We start from the raw sequence: 22,318 nt of genomic DNA, 5'->3' as shown, positions 1-22,318 counted from the left end.
AAATTTAAATGTGTCCTAAGGTCTTGGACCTCACAAAGATGTCTATACCCTGAAAAGACCCAGTCTAAATGCCCAGAGCAGAAAATGCAATAATCTTAGCATAAAGCGTCTAATTTTAAGTTCTGATGAGTCAAAACATAGGACCAATGCATCACAATTATGTCTGGTTTTTGTAAGGCCATCAGTTCAGTGGGTAAATGACTTAATGCATTGTTGTCCGTTTGGTATCACCCAGCAAGTAGCCTCTAGCTTCTGGCAGGCACAGAGTAGGGGTTTAATAAACATTTTGGAATGGATGTATCCAGTTACACACCTGGAGAGTAAGACTGGCCTTGCACCAGTGCGTGCACATCTACTCACTGCATGTCGTCTAGTAGGCAGAGGAACCTCGTTTCTGGAGTTCAGAGAACTAGAGCAGTGCGATGTCTCTGGTGCAAACAGTCTCACATTTTTTCAGCTTCCTTTTGCTCAGTAACATGAATTCAGATGGGGTCGTAAGCCACATACTAACAGATTTTGAACAGGTTAAAAGGATGTGTGTCTTACTCAGCTTTTCATATCCAGCCCAGCAGCTGCGCAGAACCGGACATGGCAGGCGCTGAACACGTTTGGGTTGGCTTGTTGGGATGAGGAAGGGGGAACACGTTCCATCACTGGGTCCGTCACTGGGTCGTGGAGCCTCCTCGCTAGAAAGAAAGGGCTTGCTTGCCCGAGGAGGGAGTTGCATTTGTGACTCACAGGGATCCGTTATCCATATCTGCCGAGGGCCTGTCAGATGGGAAGTAAATTTAGAGACTGCCTTGTCCCGTTAGCTGTTCATCACTGCTGACCAGCTCCGCTGGCAGGCAGCAGTATTTTTAGAGGAGCGAATGAGCTGGAGTTTCTTCATGTACAGAACACGAGCCGATCCTATTACTCAAAGCTACTCAAAAAGTCATAGCTGACACTTGACTGAGCTACCAAGGAAAAACAATAGACCCGAGAAGATACCAGGGGTGTGATGAAGATAAGAGTAGATTCAAGTTAACTCATCACCACGGTTAGTCCAGTTTGGTGCTGTTGTCAGTGGGGTTAAAAATGTAACTTTCACAGGAATGAATTTTATGAAAGTCTCTTCAGCCTCTTGCGAAGTCAAAGGTAGGGTGTTTTTTCACATCTCATTCTGCCCTCCTCGGAAATACACCTGACATTTATGCGTTGACAATTGGTATGTGAAGGCAAAGCATGAGGGACCTTTTTCCCCGTAGCAGCCGGAATGGTGCTGGTACCTCCTGATTTCCAAAAGATTATGTGCAGAAAAAGAGCACATAATGTTTAAAATGGCCGTAATCCTGTGGGATGGTATTTGTAGTTTCTCAGATAAAATTTGTTCCATTGAAGGCTCCCCATTAGTGTATTTGGATTGCTTCTCTGACAGAAATGTTGACCACAGAAACGTACAGATCATCCTCCAGAAGATCCAAGGAAGCAGCAAATTTATGCAAATTTAACTGGTACTGAATGGCCTGGTCTTACCCAAAGCAGATCCTTTTCAGCACTCTTTGACTTTGTTTTTGAGACTTGATGGTTTGTAAGATGCAACGATTCCTTCAATGATTCCTTTTAGTTTGTCTACAAGGAATCTGTTTATTCATGTACATGCTGTGTGTATGAGTCCTCAGAGCCTTGAGAGGCTCTAACCGGAAATTGCCTGGCCGGTAGCCGGTTTCAAGCCAGCAGGTGGGAGTGGCACCCACTTGGGCTGAATGAGTTTCTTTTCTGGATCAACCCATGTAATTATTTGATGAAAATTTGTCCATGGTTTTCTGAGCCACGTTATAGGGAAGAGTGACCCTGGTGAGATCTGGGGAACAGCTTGCGTGCTGAGTAGTGATGGCTTTGCTTTTTAGAATCAATGGGGAGAGAGACCCTGCATTCCTGTCGGTCACATGGTAAAGAAAAGCGTTGGGATTAGTCAAAGGAAACTTTTAACCAAGATTTCAGAGAGGTGACGTCTCTGTATTAAGAAATTCATCAGTAAGTTGTTGATGCCAGTTGGAGAGGAACACAAGACATCATTGTAGAATAATTCACTGGTTCACTTAACCAACGCTCTGCAGTACTTACTACGTGGCAGATGTTACTTTCTAAATGCTTTACAAACATTAACCGATTTAAGCTGCATAGTAGTCATGTGAGATAAGTTCTATTTTCACCCTCGTTCTAAAGACAAGGAAACTCAGGCACAGAGAATTAAATAACTTTGGTGGTGGCACAGCTAGTGGTGGCAGAACTTGGACTTGAATCTGGGTGGTCTGGCTCAAGAGACCAGGCTCAACCCATTAAGCCTGGCTTCCTCCAAGTCATACAAGGTGTGGTTTGTAAGTCACACCAACAACCAGTGACAGAGTCCCCCAATGCAATGTGTTTTATTCCTGTATGTCATCTCTCTCCACCCAAGTTTTAAGACCATTAAGAGATGTTGTTGAATGCCGCGTGTGCTGGTTTAGAAGCCCTGTCTTTGAACACTGACATTTACTAGCCGTGTGCCTTTGGAAGAGTCACCTGAGTTGCTTTCATGATACCAAAGGGGTATAATGATGTCACAGAAGTCCTGATGCTCTGCAAATGCAGAGCGCTGTGGAAATGGGCTAGGCGTTGTTCCAAAAGGCCAGTGGTTCTCCTGCCCATGATGGCAGTGCCCAGGGGGACCTTGCCCCTTTCCTGTGGTTCCAGCCTTCCTGTTACTCCCTGCAGGTCCTCTGCAGGCCAGCTCAAGACCTGGGTGTCACCTGAGGTCATGGCTGTACCACTAAGGGAGGGTTTCTGTTTGACTACTGAATCTTCATGAGAAAAACAAAGACTGTGGATGTGATGGTATCGCAACACGTACATGATCCCCATTCACATTAAAATGGGGACCGAGTCTCCAGGCTAGGTGACAAGTAACACATCGACCCGAATATTTTTTAAATGGATGACCCTCCAGAGAGGGGCACCTTTGAGCGGCCTGGCCGCTGACCCCGAACGATGGGACGCCGAAAGTCCCAGGCCCCAGGCCCAGCTGAAACTGCATTCATCTCTGCTTCTGGTTTTGATCTTGTTAACGGCAAACTCATGCATGCACGACACGACGGGGCCGAGTCACGCCTCGCAGCCTGTTTCTGGGCTCTCCTTTTGTATATTTTTTATAAGGCGGAATGTATTCAGAGCATTCTGCCTCAAAAGGCATTTTGCTCTAATGGCTGTGTAGAAATGTTTACACTCTGGTTCTGTGTTTTTAAAAAACAAAAGGGTAATCAGAAGCATTTAATTGTCTTAGATGCTCTAAAATAGTAATTAAAAGCTTTTTTTTTTTTAATGTTTTTAGTTTTGCCGATATATGAGCATGTCTGTGAATGAAATAAGGCCCCGTGTTGGCCTGATTTGCCCAGCAGAGGTGATAAGAGTCCAGCAGTGCTGGAACTGAGAGCTTACAGCCCAGTTGTATGAGGAGTAAATCCCATTTAAACATGTGATTTTCCCCTCATTCCTATTCTTGGTCATCCTCTTCCAAGGTGCAGTGGAGCATTTTCAGGATTTTTTCCTTTTTTTTTTTTTTTTTTACTGTATAGCACAGAGAACTGTTTTCAATATTTTGTAGTATTCTATAATAAAAAAGAATATGAAAGGGAATATTCATATATATATGTATGACTGAAACTTTATGCTATACACCAGAAATTGACACAACATTGTAAAGTGACTATACTTCAGTTCTTTAAAATGGAAAAAAAGCAATCAAGCAAGAAAGAAACCTGGGTTGCAGGAGTCCAGAGAGAGAAAATTCCTGGGCATTGGAGCTGGGGCATTGATGTATTAGTAGGAGTTCTTGGCCAGAAAATTGGGAAAGGCATGACAAGAACTGATGACATCATATGCAAAGCCTCAGGGGTAGAAAATGATAGTGAGCCCTGGGAGTCAGGGGTGAGCAGCCAGTGTCCCAGAGAAACAGCAGACTAGAGCCACATTAGAGCTGGGCACCTGCTGGGTGCCCAATGCCATGCGTGTTCTTTAACCGCAGGCACTGAGAGTCAGTGAGAGTTCTGATGCTCGGCAGTGAAACGCCCAGATTATTTGGGAAGACCTAAAAAAAAGCTTAACACATGTTTGCAAGGCTGAGAGGAAACAGGCAGCCACAGCAGGGCTGGAGGCCAAACAAACCACCCAGCCACACTGGGGAGCAATTTGGCCGCTTCCCCAACTGTGAGTAAGGTGCACACAGTGCTCCACAGCTCAGTGTCCACAGGAGGGACACACAGGGCACCAGAGGGTGTCTGCCGCCGTGTATATGAGTGGAAGCCATCAAAAGGGGGCCACACAGGAAGCAAAAACCCAGGGACCAGGGAGCAGCACAGAGTATGCGCTGGTTGCGCCAGAGCCCCAGAGGGGACCGAGGGTGCCTGCAGCCTGCCTCCAGGGGCCTCACTTCTTTGCGTGCCTGTTCCTGCAAAGTCTGAGGGGCCCATGTCCCACTGCAGGCCGCGGGTGTCTCTTCGAGCAGGAGATGCTGCCTGGCGGAGGGCTCCAGGGGTCCCAAGCGGGCAGGGCTGTGTGAGGGCAAGCCTGGAGTCCAGCAGACCGCCCAGGGGCGGCTCCTACCCCGGGACGCTGTTGTAGTAGTTGTGTTCCAGTTCCTCCTCGTCCCCCCAGGCCGAATCCTCCAGCCCGGTCAGCCTTTCCGCGGCAGGACCACCTTGACGGGGCTGTGCAGGTACTGTTTGAAGCGCAGCTCGAAGTTTTGCCCCATGGGGCTGATGACACTCTGGTCGAGGCCCTCGCAGCACTCCAGGATGTGGCAGGTTCTCTGGTTGACGGGGTCCTTGGCCACATAGGCCACGTAATCCGCCATGTCCGTGTCGCCACCCGCTGCGAAGGAGATGGACTGCATGTGGTGGTCGGCGATGATGTGGCACGTGGCCGGCACTGAGAGGGTGAGGCCGTTGATGGAGATGCTGACCGCGATGCTCGTTTCTGCGAAGCGCAGGTTGCTCTTACCCAGCATGAGGCCAGCGCCTTGTTGGGGGCCTTCTTCTTCCAGGAACCCCGGAAGCCAGGCACAGCCTCATGGAGCCGGGTGATGGCTTCCCTGGTGACCGGGGTGCGAGTGCTGAAGTCCAGGGAGCGTATGGAGCGGAGGACTTCGATGCAGCCCATGTACCGCAGGATAGAGGAGACCCCAGGCCCCTGGCGTGTGGGTGTAGCCAGCCGGGCGCCGGCTTGTGGATGAAGCTGCCTTTGCGCATCCACTCGGCGACGGCGGCGTCTGGGGTCCCGGCCGACCCCCACGTGCCCCGCGGCCCCCGTGCCCCAGCGGCCCGGCAGCGGCTGAGAGCACGCAGCGGACAGGGCGCCGCGCAGCGCGGCTCGCAGGCGCGCAGGGACGCCGGCCAGGCCAGCTGGCTCGGGCTCGAGGTCGGCGGCCCCGGCGCCCCCGGCTGGAAGCCGGAGGGGACCGCGAGCTTCCACTGCAGCATGCGCGGCGGCAGCGCGCAGAAGGCGGTGGGCGCCTCCAGGTGCGGGAGGCACGGGGGGCGCGCGCCCGCCCGGACCCTGCGTCATGGCCGCGCCCGCCCGACCGAGCTGAACTGATTTTTTCCTTTCTTGATTCTTGTTTTCACCATAAGTAGCATGCCCCACCCCCAAACTATATTCGTATCTTCCATTCCCAAAGCTTTGCATCACAATACTCATAAATTCCTTCTATTAGAAGATGAATGTGTTCCAGGAGTAGTTTGTAATGTCCCCATTTCACAGAGAAAAACTGAGGCACAGCAGCCTCAGATTTTTGCAGAAGGTTATAGCTGGCCAGCAGGGAAGCCAAAGTCACCAATTTTTGGATTACTAGCCTTGGATTTCCCCCCACCAATTCAACAGCCTTTCATTTGTGCGTGTCCACAAGAAGTGTTCAACTAGCCCAGTGCCTTAGCGCGTCCTGTTCAAGGATGAGAAAATCGAAAGCCTGTCGTGTGATTTCACAGCTCAGGAGTCACTTCTCTTGTCCTTGAGTCACTTGAGCAGGAGAGAGAGAGGTCAGCGAACCCTGATTCTATTTTGGTCCTAACCAGTGACGGGTTGTTTGACCTTTCACAAGTCACTTCAATGCGCTGTCAGTCTCTGTGAAATGAGGATGGAGGAGCTCTGGTCCCTACTTGTCTCCGAGGGTGACTTCATAAGGGAAGGCGAATGGAGATGCTCAAACAGAATAGGCTGCTGGAGGCGCTGCCCCCGGGTTGACCAGATAGCTAAATGAGGCTGAACCTAAACAACTAATGAGTTTTCAGTACAAGGATGTGCTAGAAAAGGAGGGTAACCCTAATGCCTGTGTCTCCCTGGATTAATGAAGATGTGATGGTCCAGAGATGTATTTTCACCCCTGAAACTTTAGCTATCTTGAGTAAACTTGAACAGATAAATTTAGGAGGGTTTGATGAAATGGGGCAATAAATTGAGTTGGGGAAATTCAGTAGACGTGCTCCCTGAAAGTCAGGTGTTACTTTCCTGCCATCCATCTTTCCTGAGGAACAGTCGCTGTCAACCAACTACCTCAGAGCAAGCTAGGAAATTTCCCTGGATTCAGGACAGCATACATAATTTCTTATGAAAGCGTGTGACAAGCACTTTCTTCATGGACCCTTTCATAGCGTTGGGGAAAAAAAATGTTTAAGAGGAAAAAAATTCTATTACAACACCAATCAAATTTATGGCTCCCTCCAACATAGTCTAACCATTAATAACTTATTCTATCAATTTCAGGAGAAATGTCGTGTTCAGAAATGTCATGTTTGTACTATAAATCTTTAGTTTCTTTTTATTGACAAAGTTAATGTATTTTAATATTTTAAAATCTTTCATAAATTATATTTAAAAACCCAAAATCCCAATAAAGAAATGGGCAAGGGATACAAATGGGCTATTCACAGACGAAGAGATTCAAGTGGCTAATATAGACCTGAAACTGCTTTCAGCGTCAGTCTAAAGATCAGAGAGGATGGGTGAAAATCTGGGTTCAGGTCCTGACCACACTACTTACTTGGCTGTTGGATTCCCCCCCCCCCCCCGTTTTGTGTCTGTTAAGGTATTATTTACATACAGTCCAGTTTAATGAATTTAGATAATTGTATACAGTTGTGTTACATCACCACCATCTGCTTTGTTCCCTTTTGATGCTTCAGTTTGCCAGCAGCTAACTTTCCCAGCAATGCAGAGTTCGGTTGGAGCCAGGTATGCTGCTGATTCTGCAGAGAAAGGGAGAGGTTCACTCAGGTCAGCGAACATCCTTTGAGCCCTTGTGTGTCAGGCACTTTTGCCAGGTGCAGGGGATACTGAGTTCATAGAGTTTCTGTGCTTGGAAGTATACGCAATTGTAGATGGAAAGCTTGTGTACAAGATTGTTAATTTACACCTTGATGAAGAAAAGGGTATCTGCTTATCGGTGCCAGGGAGCAAGACTGATCAACTGGGGAGACTGTCCACATTCCCTGTACTACTGCCTTCAAGAAGAAGAAAAGCTTTGCTGGGTTTTGCTCTAGATTCTTAATGTTCTAAGAGTATTTCCTTTCTACTCTCATCATTTTGAATAAGAGGAGATATACTGAGAGAACAACCAGACTTCAAGCTTCCTTCATAGTATTTCAAGACACATTAACCCCCACCATCTTTGACACTGACGTTCCTGTAAATATCAAGCATCTCCAAAGACCCACCTCCATGCACCAGCTTCCGCTCCTCAAAGATCCCAAGGAAGATGGGAAAGCTCCGTTGAACTGGAAGATGGGCAGAAGCTGTGCATTCACCCTTCCTGCATCTGGGGCCTCTTGATTCATCCTCCAGCACCCCACCCCTCTCCACCCCATCCAGCCCCTCCATCTGCTCCAGTGGCGTGGGCTCTTGATTTCCTAGATGACTATCCGGAAGAGGAAAAGGGCCATCGCCAGCCCTGCAGCAGCACTAGAGAGAGCGCTGAGGCTCTTACAGATCCTTCACTGGCACGCCTGTCTGAAGCCTGCAGTCCTTGAAGTGCAAAATTACTGCAGGTGCGGTTCAAACAGTGCACAGACTGGCCAACCAGAGCCTCTCAAATCAACAGCTTTTAAGCGTGTCCATTTGCAGAGGCGCCGAGAGCTTGCAGGTAGCCGTGCAGCCTGTAAATGAGCTCAGAGTCTGCTGTTTTTGCAACACAGCTGCCAAGGCGTGTCGCTGTCGGGGAATGGAAATCACCGACTGGGACCCAGATCTGGCTCGAGAAGTTGTGAAGTCTACACGATTGGACTTTTCAACTCCATGCCATTTTGCAAATTCAGAAATAATAAAATTCCCACCAATTTCCAGGCACAAAAAAACCAAAACCTATTTCTCCCTTGATGGGTCCAATTACATGGTTGAAATAAAATTTTAAGACCTTCCTTAGTGTTTTCTGAGGCTGGCCCCCTCTGTGGGCTCGTGAATATATTATACACGTGCAAGATATTTGAGTATTTGTAGGTCTGGGCTGTTAGCGTGGCAGGAATTCGGCAGATTCTAGAAGAATGCCAACCACGATACAGCATTTGCTCTCTTTCAGTCCCATGATTCTTTCCTCGCCGCTGCTGTCCCCCCTGCCCCGTTCCTCCTCCTGTTCCTTCTTCTCTCCTGTCTTCATCAAATATTTGAGGCCCTACTAAGTGTCAGACTCCCTGCTCTTCTGGGGATGCAAGCGTCAACAAAAACAGAGTTGATCTGTGGTTTCAAGGAGCTGATAGTCAAAGAGAGGAGGCAGACATTAGCCAAATAAATCACCAAAATCCACATAAATTCCAAGTTCCAGTTAACATGGTGCAGAAAACATGCCCAGTCAGGAGAGGTTAGTCTTCCGTTGCTGCCTGTGACTTTTCACTTGGGAAAAATGATTGTGCCATTTGTCTGTTTCTGAATGGAGCGTGACCACTGGCACTTTTCTGACATCATCTTTCGAGAGGTCGTCTTCTGAGTACATAGAATCCAGCACACTCAGAGAAATATTCTGATGACAGGGATGTCGTTCATGGAAGTTATGATGCCTTTTACTGAGGACGTTGACTTCTCAGGGACGGGCTTGTGCAGACTGAAGGGAGGCGGCGGGGGGTGGGGTTGTCCATATTTTCCAGATAACCATGTAGCCAAGAGTGATGGCAGAATGGGAGCCCAGTTTGAAAGGTCTGGTGCATTTCAGGTCCAGGTGAGATGGTCCAGGCAAGTAAGGCATCTTTGGGAACTGCCTCTGGTTTCTACCCTGCCTTCCATCATCTTTTTTAAGAAGCCACCAAGTGAAACATTCATTTTTTTCCTAAGTGCACAGTGCTATTCAGTGTTTGGGGTGGTGTCTTTTGAAGGTGGACCTCTGCAGCAAGGCCTGGGCTGTATACCTGGCTGCTTTGTGAATGTGACATCCTGTCGTCCCCAGTACCGGGCAGAACAGCCTTGTTTTACAGCCTCACTCACTCAACTGTCTTTTTTTTTTTTTCTTCCCACAATAACGATGGCAACCATTAGAATAATATAAACCACTTACTAATCAGTTTAGTAACCAAGGACAGCTGCTTTACACAATACGGAGCCAAATTAAGAAGGCTTTTATGATGTTCAGAAATTGCCTGTTAGACAGAGTCAAAAAAAACCTAATGGCGAAATCAATTGACTCTTTGTGCGGGTTTGCGACCAGCTGTCCCCTGCAAACAGTGACTGTGGAAGGCCACCAAACTGTGGTGATTCACAGTGTCTTCAGAGAGTAATCCCTTCATTGATGGTGCTGCTCCAGAACCTTCCTAACTTGATAACTTGTGGGTGAGATCAGAGCCCCCTTTTTCCCCTCCTCTTTGTGCTCCTTGGAAACCACGAGGAATGGGCCCCTTATCCTGAAGCAGTCATGGGAAACGTGGTCTCCTGCAGGTCTGTTAAAGCTTTATTTGTGTATATGAGGTACGGATGACAGCCAAACTCAGGAGCTCACAAATGGACATTTCGTCCTCTGGAGACTTAACCAAATTGGACACAAATACGGGGGGGGGTATTTCAGAGTCTAAAATTTCTGGCATGGAAGTAAATCAGAACTGTACGGGAGCCTGGGCTGTTAGCGTGGCAGGAATTCGTCAGATTCTAGAAGAATGCCAGCCATGAAACAGCACTTTCTCTCTTTCAGTCCCCATTATTCCTGAGCAGGGTTCCTGATCCAGTAGAGGGTGGGCATTGGAGCCTCTGTCCTAAGACCTAGCGACACAGTTGTAATTTCTGGGGCTAAAATGTACAGCTTAAAATGTCAGTCTCCCTCAAGTGGCTGAAAAAAGGAAGAACAAGGTCAGATCAATTCAACCTCTGGAGTTTCCCATTCCCCCCCCGCAGCCCCCGGAGTCTCCAGTTGTAGATGATGGAGTGAAAGTCACAGGCGTGAAGGGAACAGGCATCTTCCACACCCAGGATGATGCATGGTCTCCACAGTGTCCTTTCCCCAAGGACATTCTGCAGGGTCACCTTCAGGCACATGAAATGGCCAGGTTCAAGTCCACTCACCCCCGTACAAGTCACCAAGGCTTTATGAACCAAGTGTTCCTTCATCAAGCATTTTTCGATCCCCCTTTGTGGTTGTCTTTCTGGACACTGTTCCTGTTCCCATCATGAGGCCACTATAGATACAGTCCATCTGATGTCAGAAGTGAACACGAAGTTGGGAGTCGTGGACCTGAGAAAACTCTGCCGTGGCTCCAAGACAGACCTGGGAGTCAGGGAGCCTGGTTCTGAGGCAGGTCTTGACAGGTGGTAAAGGATAAGAGTTTGGTACTGATGCTCTGTCATGTCTCTGGTGCTGAAAACGATTTTAGGCCAGTTCCTCAACAGTGTGGGGGATCCTTGCTCTTCAGGGAGAAGAACCAGCTACTTCTGCCATGCCACCCAGTGGCCAGCCTTCTCCGGTAACAAGGATGTCGAGCGATCACAATCGGGAGTATTTCTGCCGGACATTCATCTCTGGTGAATTACTTCTGACAGAGCTGGAAGACATGGAAAAAATTAGACAGCTAATACATACAGAAATCTGAAAATGTGTCTTCTCTCCTCCTTCCCTCCCCTCCACTCCCTCTGCCTCCAAATGCTGAAAGATGAGACACTTGCACGTAGACACATACCTATACGCACTTAATGTGGTCATGCTTGTTAACGCTTGATGACTTTCCTGTGAAATGAGATTGGTTCCCACAGTTTTTGTGCCTCTTGGAGAAAAGGATGCTATCACGTAGCTTCTTTATTCCTAATAAAGATGGAAATGGGTTGAGATAAAGGTCGCTCAGTGGAAAATAAATTGCAATACAAACATGCAGGTAATTCACTGCCAGTTTTTCACATCTAGAGCAGAAGCTGATTCAGCATTTTCAAGTGTGACATGTTGAAAAAGTTTCCCAAAATTTAGTGATCGTTTGTGTCAGGTGGATGGGAAATTTAATAAAGCATTGTCACTCCTTTCTTCATTCACTTATTCATCATGTATTTGTGGATGCTGGCTCCAGGCCAAGCGCTGTGCTAAGTTACGGGTGTACAGTGGTTCCTTCGACATTCTGGTCCCTTCTTGCCTAGAGCTTACAGCCTGTCATTATATATGGAAATTATAAAAGATGTTCAACAGGTTGAAAATCCCTTTGATGCATCTTCATAAGTTCCTCTGCTGATTACTTCCTGTAGCTTTGGACAACATCATATTTCCCTTGGATTCACATAGGTGCCTTCTAAAGAAAAGGGGGAGGTGATTTCTTGTAGACCAGGATGGAGGAAGAAAATGCTGATGGAACTTCTCTTTCTTGGAAAAGCAGGTGATCACGGATAGGCACACTGTGGCATTTCCCCACGTGTTGCATGAGATTGTTTTACAAGTCACTTCAGTCTAAATGGCTTCCTGTCTAATCGGAACCACTTAGCAGGAGCATCAGGGATGATGGTTTCAGGTGCAACAGGTTCACTCTTGAAATTGACCTGATCAGTGGTGGAAACGGCCAGGAACTCACACAAGTGTGGGGTGAGGACGTCTGCGCCACCGCCGAGTGCAGGACATTAAACAGCAGGTTCCGTGCAGACCGACTTCTGAGCAGCGAGGCTCAGGAAGGAAGGGAGGGAGGAGTCATGTCTCTTGTTGGCTGTGAAATTAATTTGCCTGAATATGAATCTAAACCTCTCTGAGCCAGAAATTGGGATTATTTCGTGTCCTTTTTTATTTATAATGTGGCCATAGGAGTAAAGCCCCTGAGTAGGAGACATGGGTAGAGAGAGACAGGTTTAAGATGGATAATTTGGTGGGAAAAAAAAAAAATGAGGGTTTCACAGGAGGAATCGAAAGGCTCAAAGAGGATAACTCAGCCTTCAGAACTAAGTTTTGAAAAGTCTCCCCCGGTGATGGACTGAGTTCCTCCATTCACTCTCTTTTTTTAATAAACCAATGATCTATTCTCTAATAACGTGCCTTCTTCATTTCAAGTTGCTCTGAAATGGCACAGGGGTCTGCAGTGGATGCTATTAAAATTGCAATGGTAACGTTTTGTCACGCTGCCTGTCACCTCTCAGCTTTGCCACCCCACCTCCTTACTCTGTCACCAGAGCCTTAAATCCCCACTACCCCCATTAAAGTGCCGACTTGTCTCCTCAGACTCATTTATACTGTTTGTTTCTGATGTCTTCCTTGGCAACTTAATTTATAAGTCAGGTGATTTTTCAAACGGAGTAATACTCTGCGCCTCCTCTAATTTCCTGTTTTTGAGATCGCAGCCTTTGCTGGGTTCACGTGGCTTCTACCACTGCAAACCATTCATCTCACTCCTCTGTCAACACCCGCTTGTTATTTTCAGTGTAGTTCCTCAGATTTTCCTTCCATCCCTTAGAGTAAGATCTTTCTGTCTGTTTGATAGAAAATGGGAAATCCTAGGGCTCTGGCGGCTGGAGCCACTTGAAACCCCCTGTGAGTAACCAGAAAGGACTGTCTAGAAAACAGCGACCACATAAGGACCGTTCAGTGACGATAACCCCTGTCTGGAAAAGAGGAATACTTGCACCTCCATTTCCAGTTTTCCATTCTGTGTTTGCATCCATCGCCCTTCACATCCTTTTCCATAATAACTGAAGAATCTCAAATCCCATCTGAACCCCCGTCACCACTGCAGATGTTAAGCACTAGCTTTTCCTCCCACACATGACTCCTCGTACATTTCAAGATGTCAACAGTGGACCAGTAGTGTATTTATAAAATATCAATGCAGCCCTTGCAGAGTGGATTATAATCTTAAGTAAACTAGGAGAGGAGTTTGACACGCCTGCAGAGGTTCCCAAGGCGACATACACACACCCAGAGACGCGTACATGTCGCGATGTACTTGTAGCTAGACTACAGGGATCATCATTTCAACTATTTGCTGAATAAAAAACATTGAAGCATTAGTGGTCTGTGTTTAAAAAAAAAATTGCCTTCCCACTTGGTTAATTCTGGTTGCAGCTAAGTAATATTCTTCACCAAGCTGTGTGAAAAATCAGTGATGGTGTTACAGGAAATGTGATGTGTTAGTAAGAAAATGGAAGGAAACGGTCAGATAGGTGGATGCAGAGTCTTTGAGGTTTGGCAAATGTCATGATGCTCATGCTATTGGCAGTTAGTGTTTCGCATTTCCGACGGCCTTCAGATCCTCTGAGCATTCGCCTTCACAGTTTATTACACACTGCAGGGAGCATCCTCTCTTGTCAGTATCTGTGCTCATTCGTTCTTTGAACCATTCTTTCCACCAACACTTAACTTCATGCCAACATTGCTACCACTCAGAATTTCCCTACCATTAAACAACTGGGGGAACAGCATTGTCTTGTAAGGTTGTGGGGGAGGCGGGTAGGAGCCGTACCCATCTCATCCATCTTCACAGATCGCCCACTGCCCGCCTCACTCGCCAGGAGGTTTTGTTTTCTCATGCGGAAGCCCCAAAGCACTTGATTCCTCTAAGGCATTTATCACTCTCTGCTTTGTATTAAGGGTGCTGAGATCTGAAGTGTATATGAATACACGTGTATGTAGCAGGTGTATTTGTATGAATGGCCTTGGGTTCTGCAGTCTGTATTTTTCATCTTTCTAACCAGATTACATATTTTTAAGAGTGCAGTGTATTATTTTTCAGTCCCCACAGCACCACTAACATAACTTTGTATGCTTGTCTGTGCATGAGCATGGCCTGTGCGTGTTTGTACATGTGCCTGCATCTCTCTGTGTATTTATTTGTATTTGTGTGTGCACTTTCATACGTGCATCTGTATTTGGAAATGTCAGTTGCTGGGTGGAGGAGTATTATGGAAGCCTAGGCTGTTGTTAATCCACTAAAAGTCAGAGCTCCTTTTTCCTGCTCTCCCTTTTCACTGCTAGTTTATACACAAGTCGATGCTGAAATAGAAACAGGTGATCCAGCCAGTGTTAGAAATGTGACCAGCCCCTAAAACTGCATGTTCAGGCATTTGCTTATGAGCAGAGAGATGTTCATCAAACACCCAAGATGAAATCAGCCATTGTTTCGTGTCTGTTGTGGTTTTTAACCAAAAAATAATGTAAAATAAATTAAAATGACTTGCATCAAGTTGCAGTTCCACTGAAAACCATTGACAGTAAAACAGCTTGAGAGTTTGAGTATCTGAGATCTTCAAAAGCTTGGCAGGACGGTAACTGAGTAATGGAGTTGGAGGTGATGTTAACAGGATGCCTTAGAAGCCAAAGGACAGGAAGACGACTTCAAAGATCACAGTGCCCTTTAAGCACGTCTTGAAGGAAGCCAGCTCTCATGGAGGATACACTGTGCCAAGGAGAACCCCTGGGGCTCGTCATGGACAGTGTGTCCTTGGTCACTGAGGAGAGAGTATCGTGACATTTTTGCAGGCCTTCTGCCCAGTGTTAAGTTCTCAGATTCATCATCCCAGCTGAAAAAAGCTTTCTCTTAGCAGCTGGGGGTTATCCTGCACTTAACAGACCTGTTCCGAAAGCTGACTTTGATGCCCAGTCTGCATAACTGGTTTGTAAAGTCTAAAGTTACCAGATGACAACCAGCACAAATTCTGTGGTTCAAGGATCTCTCACCGTTCTTGAGGCTTAGGCCTCCTCCCCTACATCTTCATTGTCCTGGGTCATTAGGGGCCCACGAAGCAGGATGAGATGTTGTCGGCTCTGCTGGGGAAGCATAAAATGTTAGACATGAAGTTCACTTTGCAGCTAGGTGTAGCTCAGTAGTAAGCTGGCCTTGGTGATTTTTTTCAGGGAAAGAGAAGACAAAAGTCACAGTGAAAGAAAGAAGGTGATTTAAAGGGTTGGCCCCAGGATCTAGTTTTGTAGCTGATTAGTCATAAAAGCCACCACTCTTAAGGAAAGAATTGGTTTCCTACTAATTCATTGATAAAACTCAGACCAGATTTTAAGTAACATTTTGTGTTTAAAAAAAAATTTGAAGTATAGTCGATTTACATTGTTGTATGAATCTGCAGTGTACAGCATAGTGATTCATTTATACATATATATATTGCTTTTCATATTCTTTTTCATTACAGGCCATTACAAGGTGTTGAATATAGGTCCCTGTGCTCTACAGTAGGACCTTGTTGTTTATCCATTTTATATACAGCAGTTAGTATCTGGATGGGTGCTGAGTTTTAGGTCTTGTATTCACGGACAAAACTATAAAATTTTTTTAGAAGTGGAAGACTTGTGATTATTCAGACATGTTTCTTACAGAAGGTACAGTTCATATCTGGGTGCAGACATGTGTCCAATTTAGTTGTCCTCGGGTTAGCCTGTTTTATCCAGGTTCCTTGCGTCACTCCATCCTGCTTTGCTTTTAAGAATTTCACTGCCAATTAAACACGTCCATCACTGTGTGGTCAAGAACAAGGAAGAAAAAAAGGAAAGATATCTATGTTACTTCTTGTAAAAGATGTACTTCTTGCTGAAGGTCTAATATTTAAAATAAGCTTCTAGGTAGATTTTAATTGTTGTTATCTTGTTTCTCTGTTTGAACTAGTTTTTAGAAGCAAGTTATGCTTTTAAGAGGGCAAAGGCCTGGGATACAAGAGGGTAGAATATCAAGGGAAAGAAATACAGACACACTTTCATCACAGTCCAGCTGAACTTGCTCAGGAGCAGGGCCAAGGGATGAAAATAAAGCACCTCCATGATTCAGCCAATCTGGGTAGTCGAGGTAGCGTCTTAGAAACCCACGTGATCTTGATGACTCACGGGGGTGTGTATTAAACGGTGACGGGGCCCAATGAAACAGTCTTTGTGTTATACATTTTCAGTTGCAGGAAGTTACAGCTCATTTAAGATCTAATATCCGTCATGCAGTCTTACAGCAGCAAAGTCACTCCACCGGCAAAAGATTTGGATGAAAAACCATGCTGACTGCCTGCCTCGGAGAAACAGTGACACTGCCTCATCTGGTCCTGCGTCCAGAGGCTGTCACAGAACACAGGAGAACAGGGCCACCAAGGGGACCTTGAGGTTTTGTTAATCACACATCCAGTATAGTAGTCATTGGTGCAGTGAAATTTGCTTTGTTCGGGCACCGGCAGAGTTTCTCAGCCTCGCAACAGGACAGATGAGGATTCTGAATAATCTTAAGAGGTGGCACTGGGGGTTCCTTGTGTTGAAGGCTGTAGTACAGGTGGTGGCAGAAATGTTGGGCCAAACTGTGAGTGACGAAAATGCTATTAATCAGGTAATGCTGTTATGTTTAGAAGTATAAAACCAGAAGGAGCTTAAAGAAAACAGCTGGGCGACATGTGTCCTCTATTCCAGAAGTCCAGAGGGCCTTCCATCATCAAGTAGGCAAGAAGGACATGTAACAGTCAAAGAAGGTGAACCCATTTGATTTCTCCTAAAGAGGTCCTTGTGTGTACAAGGAACCACGGAAGGAGAGGGCAGCCAGGTAGAGTTAACAGGTTTTTGGAGCCTTGAGTTGACCCATGCCAAGCATCTAGAGTTCTAAACTCTTAAAGTCTAGAAAACCAGAGCCCTTAAGTGCTGTTCATTCAGCTATTGGCCTGTTCATTCAAATATTGATCCATGATTCAAATATTGACACATGATTCAAATGTTGACCTTTCTCACCATTAAAGTACTGATTCTTTGATCCAACAGCTTGTACTTTGGAACCTGGAAGAAGAGAAAAACTCCAAGATTCTTCATGTGTCATAGTTTAGAGGCCTTTGCAAGGATGCTGTAATTAACGGTGACAATAATGATCATTGTGAGAGGAATGTCTGGTGCGTATTGTACAAGACAGAGAATATGTAATCAGTGTCTGAACAAAAGACCAGACATCGTATTCCTTAAAAAGCAAAAGGGAAATAAATGTGTTAGGCCACCCTGAGTGGCATTTATACCTCTACAGTCCAGCAGGTATCATTAACCCTGCTTTGCAGAGGAAATTGGAATCTCAGAAGGGCCACGTAACTTCTCTGCTGATTATTTCCCACCTGTAACACCTGTCCCACCCTTCACTTTTGCCTGACTTTTGGTCTTCACACACCCAGTGTCTTTCCCCCGGAGGTCCAGTAAAGGACATAGCCTATAGCTGCTCACAGGAGAAGAGGGGTAATTCCTTAGGACTGAACCTGCCAAGGTCTTTGAAATCATTAAAGAATCTCCCTCCTCAGGTGAGCAGGTGTTGAGCAGAGGCTGAAAAATTCAGTATTTGTGCAACAAATTCTGTCGTATTTTCACAGTTGCCAGTCACAGACAGGGTCTCTGTATATTTGGGGGTCAGCATGATGTGTTATTGGGTCTGTGCCATAGAACGTAGAATTACTAGCATAAGGGTGCTTGCATGTGTCTTGCTAGCGATGTCACTGTGCTCTTAAAGAGAGATGAGCACTGCTGTCCTGCCCTCTGTCCCGCCTGAGTGAAGGGCACAGAGCAGGAAAACCCAACATTCAGACCAAATGGAAAGGCGCCGCTGCCGCTGCCCTGGGAGTCGAGAAGTCCTGTTCAGAGAGCAGTGCATAGGGCCCATGGATCCGCTTATTCGTGGAAAAAGATGGGGTGGCTTTGCTGCTGGGGCTCTGGAACATCCCTCTGCTGAAAAAGCAGAGAGTCAAGGGTTGCCTCAAAAAACCTGCATCCCCAGGGACGCTGAGCTCTCCACAAGGAAGGCTTTCAGTTGAACTGGTTCTTACGTGATCAGAGGTGTGGGTGCTGGTTTGATTGGGCATCTCCCTGAGTCTCCCAGGGCATCCTGTACTTTCCCCTGTCAGCATTTCTCCTCTTCCGTGTCACCCCTGGGTGAACTGGTCCACCACGCTGAGGGTGGTGTACCTGCCGTGGTACAGACCTTCAGTAGATGCCTGCTGAGGGCTGACCGACTGAACACTTATTTCTAAGCATCAGCCCTTCTGTTGGCAGTGGGATCTGAAAAGCAGAGCCAGGGAAGAGAATCGGGAACGCACGAGTAACATATCCTTCCTCATAGCCTCACCTGTGCGGGCAGGGGGCACCCGGTTGGAGGAGGCAGGGAGAGCTGGTCAACCTCAGAGGGCTGTGTGTCTGTAATTGAACCGGAACACTTTCCTTTTGAGTAACTGAAATAACTTTGGCCAGGGGCTCCAGAGGCTATAACGCAAATCACAATGCCTAGCACCAGTGCTGTTGGAAATCTTCGAAAATTCTCGTGCAGTCCTCAAATGCCAATTTCTGCAGCTTCACAGAATTCTAAGAGGTTAGGCATTTATATAGACTGGGGCTCTGAGGGGTGGGTGGCACCATGGAGAAGACTGGGATCCCTGGTCCTGACTCCCATGCTCTTTCCCTTCCAAGAAGTCACCTACACACCTACACCAGCCCGTCCTGGTGTATTACGCTGTGACATTATTTTACGCCTTCCCTTAGCTTGAAATACTGCCTCAGTTTTTCTCCCACAGTGCCATTGCTGTCTCAGGATTTGTTTCGAAATAATTTACGTGCTGCTTCTATATTAACCTGCACACCTCTTTTTAGCCATTTCTCCCTTCTGTGACATGTCTTGGGTTTTGTTTTTTGTTTTGGGGGGGGGGGGGGTTTGGCACACAACATGAAACAGTGGAGGTCTGGAGCCCGGACCAAGTGCATGGCTTATACATTATGTTTCTTTTGGTTGGTCAAAAAAAAAGGACTCTTATGTATTAAAAAGGCATTTCTTCCAACCTAACTCCACTATAGCTCACAACGTAGCAAACAGATTTTCTAAAATGAAAATAATTTTATCACTGCCCAAGAAATAAGTTACAAGAAAGACCCCTGCCTTGCTGAGAAATGTCCTGCACATCCATCTATAAGCATCTTTCTTCCTCGAGGGATAATAATACTTCAGGTCATGAAGGGAAGCGTGCTCTCAGCTGCTGTGTGCTTATAAATGTTCTCGTCTGTCTTTCCTTCAGTGACGTTCATCATCGTGCTGCTCCCCTGCATTTTGGTCACACAGCATGGGCTCCCCTGACCAAAGCCCTTTTCCACAAGTCCTGGCAGCAGATGGATAATGTGAGTGTTTCTCAAAGGATGATCTGAGGTTTCTGAGCACCAGAATCCCTTGGGGCCGGGGTGCAGATTCCTGCTAAGTCTATGGAATCAGACTCTCTGGAGTCTGGGATTCTGCACTTCTACCAAGTGTTCAGGTGCTTCTTGGCCCTTTGAGAACAGTTAGATCCACCCAGCAAATACTCATTATGGTCTGTAATGTACCAGTTACTCCGCTAGATCCTGGGAATAGAAAGATGCACAACAACAGATGTGGAGCCTGAACGTACTGCTTTCCTCTTGTTTAGAAATGAGACTCAGCCTCGGATGCTAAGGTTCAGAGAGGTGCTGAGAACCTGGAGCTGACATTTCCAATCAATCAGCCAATTAGCAAACATTTATTCAGTTCCTAGGGGAAAGGCATGGTGCTAAGCACTCGAGATGACAGAGAATATAACATGGTTCCTGGGCTTCGAGGAGCTTCTACTTCGGTTGGGAAAACAGCAGGTGAAAAGTCAAATAGTAGAGGAGTCAGATCACTGAGTACCAGCAGGAAACCAATTTCTAAGGCATGATTAATTGCTAAGTGAGTGACTAACAATATCTTAAGTGTCATTCTGTCTTTCCTCTCTGTTTTCTTTCCATCTGGATTTTTCTCCATCCTGAATCCATCCTCCTTCTAGAATTCTTTTTTTTTTTAATTGTAACATTAACTATCACTCTTAAAATACTTTATACTGCACTGTAGAATGTTTGGAATTTTTGAAACAGGCTACTTCTGCTTCAGAACATCCTGCTGACTTAACGTTCTCCACGTGTAAAACAAAGGTTAATCACCTAATTCTGTAGAGGTATATTCAGTTGAAATAGGCACTTTGGGGATCTCAAAATGCTACCTAGCTTGAATATGGGTATATACGTATATATACATATACATGGCAATACATGTGACAGATACGTGTATATACACGTACACACATATGAAAAATCCAAGGAGAAGGAAGACATGCCTGGAGAATATAATGGAAAATATATGATTCCAGAATACATTCAGTTGAATTAACTCAACTGAAAGTTATGGTAAAAGAACTTTTTTGATCATTGGAGATGTCAGAGATTGCTACAGGTTGGCTTTGCAGAGAAAACTGGAATATCGTCTCTTGAGAATTTTAAAGAAGCCCGTGGATGAGACTGAGTTAGAAATGTTCTATGTAATACTCTTCAATTAGCTCTGCTGGGATGGCCTCTCTGTGATTTAAGTGCTCCCAATTTAAGGCACACTCTTTGGGAGCTGGATGCTTATAAATCCCAGCAGGTGGAGGCTGCTTCAGTGCAGTGGTTTTAGTACTTTGTTTTCGGAGTCAGACAGTTCTGTGTTCACGTCGGGCTCTCTCAACTTCTCTGTGTGGCCGTGGGACTTAATTTTATTTTTTTTAAGTACGTGAACTGTAATTTATTACTGTTGGAACACCCTTTTTACTATTATTCAAGTGCAGTCAGTTGCAGTATGGACAGCATAATGTCCCAGTCATGCATATTCATATGTATATTCATTTTCATTAAAGGTTATTACAAGATAGCTCCCTGTGCTATACAGAAGAAATTTGTTTTGTATCTATTTTTATATTTAGTGGTTAACATTTGCAAATCTCAAGCTCCCAAATTTATCCCTTCCCACTCCCTTTACCTCAGTAACCGTAAGATTGTTTACTATGTATGGGGGTGGGTCTGTTTCTATTTTGTGGGTGAGTTCATTAGTGTCCTCTTTTTTCTTTTTAGATGCCACATATGAGTGATATCATATGGTATTTTTCTTTCTCATTCTGGCTTAGGGACTTAGTTCTTAGACTCAGTTTTCTCAGCTATGAAGTGACCTGTGTAACAGTACCTTCTAATAGGGATGTAGAAAATATTAAGTAAGTTACTAGATGTTAAGCCCTTACCCAAAGGCCTGGCATAGAATAAGCTCTCAATAACTGATCTCTGGTTATTGTCATCATTATTTTTTGTTAGAAGAACCCACTGTATGTTTATTTATTTGCCCTTCTCTATAAAATAAGACAAGTTAGATTCTGCAAGATAATATGTTGGCATTTTTCAGCAACCAGCTCTACATATATTTCAGCAAGTGGGAAAACTGTTTTTAATAGAAATATCCATCTTCTTTCAGTTATCCAAAATCTTAGAATTATGGAGAGGAGCTTGAAATGTGTTCCCATTGTAATCTCTACCCACAGGAGGGTGTGAATTTCCGAATGTGTTACTTAGTAACTCACAGTGCATGTACCAACCAGTAGATGCTCAATTTAGGATGATAAAATGATTTGAAAGTCAGCCCAATGTGAAGCTTTACTGAAGCAGAATATAACAATTCCCATAAAAGAGGCCTGGAAATGGAAATATTGACAGGGATGGTGATGGAATTTCCACTTCCTAGCAGCTGGTGTTTCTTGGAGCTGTTTACATCTTCAGTATCAGAACATTAAAACTCAAAAATAAATGGACAGAAAAATGGAATTACCTTGATCCTGAGGCTAAGGCCCGGGACCCCGAGGGGACCTGGTCCTTGGGGATGACGTCTGTTAGGTGCTCTGTGTGGGACTCTCAGCTAGCCAGACCCAACTCTGAGCTGAAGCTCAGGGACCTTCTGAGCACTCGTGCTGTTAAAAGCCACGTAACTCTTAGATATTATCTTAAATAGATGACACTTAAGTCATAGACTCTTGTCCTGTGTTTCTTCCTTGAAAGACTTGATTTTATTCTCTCTGTAGACATGTTTCCAAGAGCATACAATGCACAGGGTTGCAC

The 22,318-nt window shown here is 45.6% G+C and overlaps 1 protein-coding gene and 1 pseudogene across 5 annotated transcripts in view; one reads left to right on the top strand and one right to left on the bottom strand.

Moving 5' to 3' along the window:
* The window catches only part of CELF2 (CUGBP Elav-like family member 2), a 475,836-nt gene that overhangs the window by 278,748 nt on the left and 174,770 nt on the right, over window positions 1-22,318 (top strand). The window lies entirely within an intron of this gene.
* LOC102511088 lies at window positions 4,092-6,311 on the bottom strand (annotated as a pseudogene).

Source organism: Camelus ferus, chromosome 35, assembly GCF_009834535.1.
Source record: "Camelus ferus isolate YT-003-E chromosome 35, BCGSAC_Cfer_1.0, whole genome shotgun sequence".
Lineage (NCBI taxonomy): Eukaryota > Metazoa > Chordata > Mammalia > Artiodactyla > Camelidae > Camelus > Camelus ferus.
Note: the sequence above shows the minus strand (reverse complement) of the source record. Positions and strands in the feature narration are given on the sequence as shown.